Raw genomic sequence first — 8,553 nt, 5'->3', positions numbered from 1 at the left:
CTACTTGTGGAGCGTTTCAGAGAACACCTCTGGGACACCCGGACCAACCAATCCAACCACCCTGTGGCTCAACATTTCAATTCCCCCTCCCATTCCACCAAGGATATGCAGGTCTTTGGATTCCTCCATCGTCAGACCACAGCGAAACGATGGTTGGAGGAAGAACGCCTCATCTTCCGGCTAGGAACTCTCCAACCACAAGGGATGAACTCGGGTTTCACCAGTTTCCTCATTTCCCCTCCCCCCACCTTGTCTCAGTCAAATCCATCGAATTCAGCACCGCCTTCCTAACCTGCAATCTTCTTCCCGACCTCTCCGCCCCCACCCCAGTCTGACCTATCACCCTCACCTTCACCTCTTTCTACCTATCACATTTCCGACGCCCCTCCCCCAAGTCCCTCCTCCCTACCTTTTATCTTAGCCTGCTGGACACACTTTCCTCATTCCTGAAGAAGGGCTTATGCCCGAAACGTCGATTCTCCTGTTCCCTGGATGCTGCCTGACCTGCTGCGCTTTTTCAGCAACACATTTTCAGCTATATAAAGCCAACTATACACACTTATTAGAGAAAATAAGACAGGACCTTCAATGCGAGGAAGATCTCCCGATATCCTGGCTAGGTAGAATAGCTTTGATTAAGATGAGTATTCTACCTCACCTTTTACACTTAATGAGAATGCTCCCCTTGATATTGCTGAGACAGGCGCTACATAAGCTCTATGGTTGGCTCGGCTCCTTTATTTGGAGTCATAGACGGCCCTTTATTAAATTAGAAAAGCTGCAGCTTCCACAAGTCAGGGGTGGGCTGGTTTTTCTGGATTTTTGGAGATACCAATTGAGCTCTCTGTTATCTTACGTAGCTGACTGGGTCTCCTGTGACCCACAGTCAATCTGGTTAGATATTGAGGCCTCCCAAGCAACATGTCCCCTCATTAATCTACTATTTATGGACAAGTTGAGAGTTATTATGGATCATTGTAAAAATCCTATTGTATTAAATGCAATCAAAGCTTGAAGGATAATGCGACAGGATGACAGTAATCTACAAAAAAACCTCCCCTTATACCCTATAGTGGGAACGCTGGGATTCCAGCCAGGGCTGACTGATGCTGTGTTTAAAATCTGGGAGTCCAGAGGTATGTCCTGTTTGGGAGATCTGTTCGATGGGGAGGTCATGATGTCCTTCGAACAGTTATGTCAGAAGTTTGGGTTGCCTAGCAAGGACCTTTTTCGATATTTTCAAATATGAGACTTCATACAAAAAAGACCACATTGATAATTAATCCTTATAAATCGGATATGGAAAGGAGAGTGCTTCGGCTGATGGGTTCGCCCTTGGTCAGTACTGTCTACCACTTACTATGTAATAAGGTATCGAAGGACATGGAACAGTTATATGAAACTTGGAATGAAGAATTGGGAATGGAAATCTCCTTAGAGATGTAGGAGGATGTCTGGGAAAAAGCTAGGAAGATCTCTATCTGTAATAGAACTCAGGTTATTCAATTGAAGATACTTCATAGGGCTCTCATGGCACCAGAGCTACTTGCTAAGTTCAAGGCAGGAGTATCTCCAATGTGCCCTAAATGCAAAATAGAAGTTAGTACCCTTATGCATTGTCTGTGGACATGCCATAAGATCCACAGATACTGGGACAGAGTAGCAAATGCCTTGGCAAAGATTTTGGGAATGGAGATTGGGTTGGACCCAGTGTCTCTACTTTTGGGCTCCCTAAATTTCCCCTCTCTGGATGCATAAGGGAGGAAATTATTCACTATCCTTTCCTTTTGTGTGAGGAAATACATCTTAGTAAATTGGGTATCCGAAGGTCCCCCAGGACTTTCGAATTGGCATAGGATAGTCATGGAATATATCCTCCTTGACTTACTTACGAATATAGTGCACCAAAAAACGGAATTATTTTATAGAACATGGCAGCCCTTTTTGAACTACATTGACGCAGATATATCGACCATATTGTTCAGGGCCTTTGCTGAGCTGTGGGGATGGTTTTGGCTGGTTCGAGGGCCCACGGGAGGAGGAATCCCGTATAAGTAAGGGTTTTGTTATAACTTGTTGTAAATTTATTTTGAATATATATCTAGTTATTTACTTACTTATTTATTTTCTTTTCTCCTTTTTTTGGTTATTGTTAGTAATGTATGATATCCTATTTTGTGTTTTGGTGGTTTTATCTATTAAAAAAACAAGGACAACATAATCTTGTTAAAGCAGCAGCATCGTTACACCTTCCCTCATTTTAAAAAAAAGAACCATCAATATCTAAAGATGGCTTCATTTTAAGACCCCTTAATCTTACACTGTTAGTACCCTATAACACATATATATTACATTGACTATAACTATGCAAACATGAAATACTACATTCTGTTTCAGTCCATTTTACTCCCAGCACCAACAGTCTCCATTTCTTACATAAGTCTCGACAAGGCATCGGCAGTCACATTTTCTCATCCTGCCACATGCACAATTTTCAAGTTGAATGGCTGTAACAACAAGCTTCATCTAAACAGTCTGGAATTTTTGTCCTTAAATTTCTTCACAAACTTCAATGGTTACAATCAATGTATATGATTGTCTCAGATGCATTACTGGTAACATAACCATTGAAATGTTGTAATGCCAACACAAAGCTCAAAGTCTCCTTCTTAACTGTCAAATATATCTGCTGATGAATGTTCAATTTCCTGGAGAAATATCGAATAGGTCTTTCTATCTTCTTGTCATCTTCCTGTAAGAGCACAGCACTGACACCCACATCACTCACATCAATAGCCACCTTGAATGGCTTTGCATAATTAGGTTTGGCTAATACTGGGGCAGTGGTTAACAAAGCTTTCAGGTTGTCAAATGACTTCTGAAAGTCCACTGTCCAAGGTCTACTGAAACTTCTTGCCGTTCTTCAATAATTCGGTGAGTGGAGCAGCCACACTGCTAAAATTTGGTACGAATTTCCAATAAAACCCACTCAATCTCAGGAATTGTAGTACTGGTATTGTTATCAGTGTTATGGGAAACTCCTCAATTATCTTTCTTTTTACATTCAGTGGGGCCATTTGTCCATGTCCAAAAACATGTCCCAGGAAGGTGACTTGGGCTTTAGCAAATTCACTCTTAGCCAGGTTTATCACCAAGCCTGCATCCCGAAGTTGATCGAACAATTCTGATGTTCCTTCCATATGTGACAAAATATCACCAAATCATCAATATAAACTACACAGTTGTGTAATCTGGAAATGACCTTACTGGTTAGTCTTTGAAATGTGGCTGGCGTATTTTTCATATGAAATTGCATAACTTTAAATCGATACAGTCCATTCAGTGTTATGAAAGCTGAAATTCGCTCTTTCAGACAAAGGTACCTGACAAGTCCTCTGAGTAAGCCAACTTAGAAATATAAATTGCTTGTCTCATCTATTCAATAAAGTCTTCCAAACATGGAATTGGGTGCAAATCAGACTTTGTAACTGCATTCACTTTGCGATCGTCCACACAACAATTGGGTACCATTTGGTTTTGGCACCGGCGGGTCGGTGTGGACTTGTTGGGCCGAAGGGCCTGTTCCCACACTGTAATCTAATCTAATCTAATCATTACTATGGGTGAGCTCCAGTCACTGCAACTCAATTCATAGAATCCCTACAGTGTGGAAACTGGCCATTTGGCCCAACAAGTAAACATCGAACCCCCCGAAGAGAATCCCACCCAGATCCATTCCCTTACCTTATTAGTCTACATTTCCCCTGACTAATGCACCTAACCTACATACCCCTGAACACTATGGGCAATTTAGCATGGCTAATTCACCTAACCTGTGGGAGGAAACCGGAACACCTGGAGGAAACCCATGCAGACATGGGGAGAAATTGCAAACTCCACACAGCCTGAGGCTGGAATCAAACTCGGGTCCTTGGCACTGTGAGGCAGCAGTGTTAACCACTGAGCCACCGTGCAGCCTTGGAGCATCCATTCAATCTTAATTTGAGCCTGTGCCAACTATAGAGGGTTAAGCCTATAAGGATCTTGCTTAATTGGAACAGCATTTCCTATGTCAACATCATGTATAAGTAGCTTAGTACTTCCCAGCTTATTTCTATATATTTCCCCATATAATAGCAATGACTCTTTCAGGTTATTTCAATTTTCCTCTGGAAGTTAACTCAATAATTTATCCCAATTTTTGACAACTTCCTCATTGTCCAATCTAATTTGACGAATGTCCAATTCAAAATCCTCTGACTTTGGTTCTTCACTCTGTATGGTAAACAATAACACAGTCTCCTTTTGCTTTCCTTCCCTGTCAAAATACCCTTTGTGCATATTCCACATAACACACTCTTTGTGATTTCTTTCTGTCTGACTCCTTATCAATTAGTTAATTTTTGCTATAAATTCTGTGTTACGATCGAGCCCTCCACAATCACCTGATGAAGGAGCGTCGCTCCGAAAGCTAGTGTGCTTCCAATTAAACCTGTTGGACTATAACCTGGTGTTGTGTGATTTTTAACTTTGTACACCCCAGTCCAACACCGGCATCTCCGAATCATCAATTAGTTAAACTCACTCAATCTCCTTTGGACTTGATAAGGTCTACTGAACCTTGCTTTTATAGGTTCACCTATAACTGGCAATATCTCCGATAGTTAAATTACATGTTATTGAGTTCTTGGTCTGCCTCGTGTTTCATTGTATTATGTGATACTTTTAAATGCTGTCTAGCCAACTCCCCTGTTCTACATTATTGTTCCCTAAAATTTGACACATAGTCCTAATATGTGCTCTTTGAATAATGACTTGTCAATTTCTTCTTAATCAATTTTAGTGGTCCTCTCACTTCATGCCCAAAAACTAATTCAAGTTAACTACATTTGGTCAATTCATTTGGCACATCTGTGATGGCAAAAAATACAAATAGAATTCCTTTATCCCAATCATCTGGATAGTCTTGACTATAAGCCCTCAACATAGTCTTTAATGCTTGATGCTAACTTTCTAGCTCTCACTGCAATTCTGGATGCTATGCTGTAGATTTGAATTGTTTTATTCCTAAACTGTCCATAACTTCCTTGAATAATTTTGATGTAAAGTTCCACCCTTTATCTGATTGTAGATCTTTGGGTAGTCCATATCATGGCGGCTCTGTGGTTAGCACTGCTGCCTCACAGTGGTAGGGACCTGGGTTCAATTCCTGCCTCAGGTGACTATCTGTGTGGAATTTGCACATTTTCCCCATGTCTGCTTGGCTTTCCACCCACAATCCAGAGATATGCAGATCAGGTGAATTGGCTGTGCTAAATTGCCCATAGTGTTAGGTGCATTAGTCAGGGGTAAATATCGGGTAGAGTAATGGGTCTGGGTGGGTTACTCTTTGGAAGGTTGGTGTGGACTTACTGGGCCAAAGGGCCTGTTTCTATACTGTAGGGAATCTAATGTAAACATATTTGGGTAACTCCTCTACAATCCTTTTAGCTGTGATATTGTGTAATGGCCTCTAGAAATGTAGTAGACACATCTCTTATTGCTAATAAATACTGATTCCCAAATTTTGTTTTAGGTAGGCGTCCTACACAATCAATTAAGACTCTTGTAAAAGGTTCCTCAAATGAAGGAATAGCTAATAAAGATGCAGGTTTTATTACTGCTTGTAGTTTTTTTCCAATTACCTGAAATGTATGACGTCTGGCAAAATTCAACTACATCTTGGTACAGTCTAGGCCAGTAAAAATGTTTTTGTGTTTTAGCTTGAGTCTTTCTTAGCCCTAAGTGACCTCTTACTGGTAGATCATGTGCTACCCTCAACATGTCCTTTCTATAACCCACTGGCAATGTGACTTGATGAACTTATGCCCATTCTGAGTACATGATGGTCTCCATTTCCTCATTAAAACATCATTTTTAAGATAGCAGCATTCAGGGATACATTCAAATTCTTTTTCCGTGTATGCCTTTTGATAGAATTGCTTTAGTTTCTCATCTTTCTGCTGCAACTCAGTTAGTTTCTCTGAGCTAAAGATGTCTACTTTGTCATCCATTTGCTCCTGGTTTGTCTCAACCATTTGATCAAACAGGGTCTCTGATTATTCCACTTCAATTGAACAGGAGACTCTTCGATATCTCCTGTTTCAACTGGTGACTTGTGACCTCACAGTCAGGAAAAACCCTAGGATATGCTTGCTGTAATACCTCAGTTGCCTGATTTTCCACTGGCATTTTAACCACAATAGACAGCACTCGAGCCCACATTTCTTTATGGGTGACACAGTGGCTCAGTGGTTAGCACTGTTGCCTCACAGCACTAGGGTCCCAGGTTCAATTCCAGCCTTGGGTGACTGTCTGTGTGGAGTTTGCACATTTTCCCTGTGTCTGTGTGGGTTTCCTCCGGGTGCTCCGTTTTCCTCCCACAGTCCATAGGTGTGGTCAGATGAATTGGCCATGCTAAATTGCCCATAGTGCTAGTTGCATTAGTCAGAGGGAATGGGTCTGGGTGCGTTACTCTTCAGAGGGTTGATGTGGACTTGTTGGGCCAAAGGGCCTGTTTCCACACTGTAAGGAATCTAATCTAATCACTCCTACCTACCAGCTATGTTGTTAGCAAGGACAAATTTACTCCTGGAGCTGAGAGTTTGTCCAGTACTCCTACCATGACTTCTCCACTCTTTATCTGACACTCTAACTTCACTCTACATAATTCAGTGCTTCTTGTCACATCATGAATTCACAATTACTAACACTCTTTCTGGCAATAGTCCTTCGGAGATACATATCTCCTCATCTTTCAACATCAAAGATTGAGAGGATCCTGTATCTTTACCTCTTGCTCCTGGCCTATGCAAGTAAACGTTACCTTCACATGCATATGGTTTAAGAAGAATTGGTACTTCCTCCTTAACCAACTTCCGACCAGGTTGTACATTCTGGTGTAGCTTTTTAGCCTCCACTGTGCTTTCCATTGCAACTCTAATAAAATTCACTGGCTGATTCTGTTTTCCTACATCTGGCTTCTCATTGCTTTTTCTAACCCACCAAACTGTGATTTCACGTGGCCTACTTTATTGCAGTGAAAACACTGGAACTTTTTAACTTCTCTTTCCCCCTGAAAGGTTTCCTTTTTACTCTGTGCTAAGTTATCCTTATGATCTTAACCGAGATCTGCCTTTCCCTTACCACATGAGAATTTATCTTTTCCCAATTTCTATTCCTCATAGATTGAAATTGATTTTGGAAGCCAAACTTTGATTTATGGACCAACTCATAATAATCAGTCACTTCAGCTGCTAATCTTGCCGTTTTAACTCTCTGCTCTTCCATTTGAATTCTCACTACCTCAGGAAGTATATTTTTGAACTCTTCACTAAATTTAGGCAATGTTTGAATATATTTAAACAGATCCCCATCAGGCCTTTGGATATCTTAGGTTTGCTCATCCTCACTCTCAGCACTAAGCTTACCTTCAGCCTTCATCTCCATCTTTTTAAGCCGACTTTCCCATCTAATTGCCAATTAATGAAGCTCAACCTTGTGTCTTTTTTCCTTCTCTCTTCTCTCTCTTTTTCTCATTTTTTATTCTGCTAAAGCGATTTTGTCCTTTTCTTTTTTTTCTGCTTTGGACTTTTGTTCTTTTTCTCTTTCCTCTGCTTTTAACCATAATTCAAACAGTTTAATTTATTTTAAGAGTCATAGAGATGTTCAGCATGGATACTGACCCTTCAGTCCAACTCGTCCATGCCGACCAGATATCCCAACCCAATCTAGTCCCACCTGCCAGCACCTAGCCCATATCACCCCAAATCCTTCCTATTCATATACCCATTCCGATGCCTTTTAAATGTTGCAATTGTACTGGCCTCCACCACTTCCTCTGGCAGCTCATTCTATAGGGAGAAAGTGAAGTATGCTGCCTGACCTGCTGCACTGTTCCAGCAACACATTTTCAGCTCAGCTCATTCTATACACATACCACCCTCTGCTTGAAAATATTGCCCCTTAGGTCTCTTTTATATCTTTCCCCTCTCACCCTAAACCTATGCCCTTGAGTTCTGGACTCCCCAACTCCAGGGAAGAGACTTTGTCTATTTTTCCAATCTGAACCCCTCATGATTTTATAAATCTCGATAAGGTCACCCCTCAGCCTCTGACGCTCAGGGAAAACAGCCCCAGCCTATTCAACCTCTCCCTATAGCTCAAATCCTCCAACCCTGGCAACATCCTTGTAAATCTTTTCTGAACTCTTTCAAGTTTCACGGCATCCATCCAATAGGAAGGAGACCAGAATTGCACACAATATTCCAAAAGTGGCCTAACCAATGTCGTGTACAACCGCAACATGACCTCCCAACGCCCGAACTCAACACTCTGATCAACAAAGGAATGCATGCCAAACGCCTTCTTCACTATCCTATCTACCTGCGATTCTACTTTCAAGAAGTTTTGAACTTGCACCCCAAGGTCTTTTTGTTCAGTAACACTCCCTAGGACCTCACCATTAAGTGTATAAGTCCTGCTAAGATTTGCTTTCCAAAAATGCAGCACCTC

Source organism: Chiloscyllium plagiosum, chromosome 3, assembly GCF_004010195.1.
Source record: "Chiloscyllium plagiosum isolate BGI_BamShark_2017 chromosome 3, ASM401019v2, whole genome shotgun sequence".
In the NCBI taxonomy this organism is placed as follows: Eukaryota; Metazoa; Chordata; class Chondrichthyes; order Orectolobiformes; family Hemiscylliidae; genus Chiloscyllium; species Chiloscyllium plagiosum.
This window is presented reverse-complemented; position numbering follows the sequence as displayed.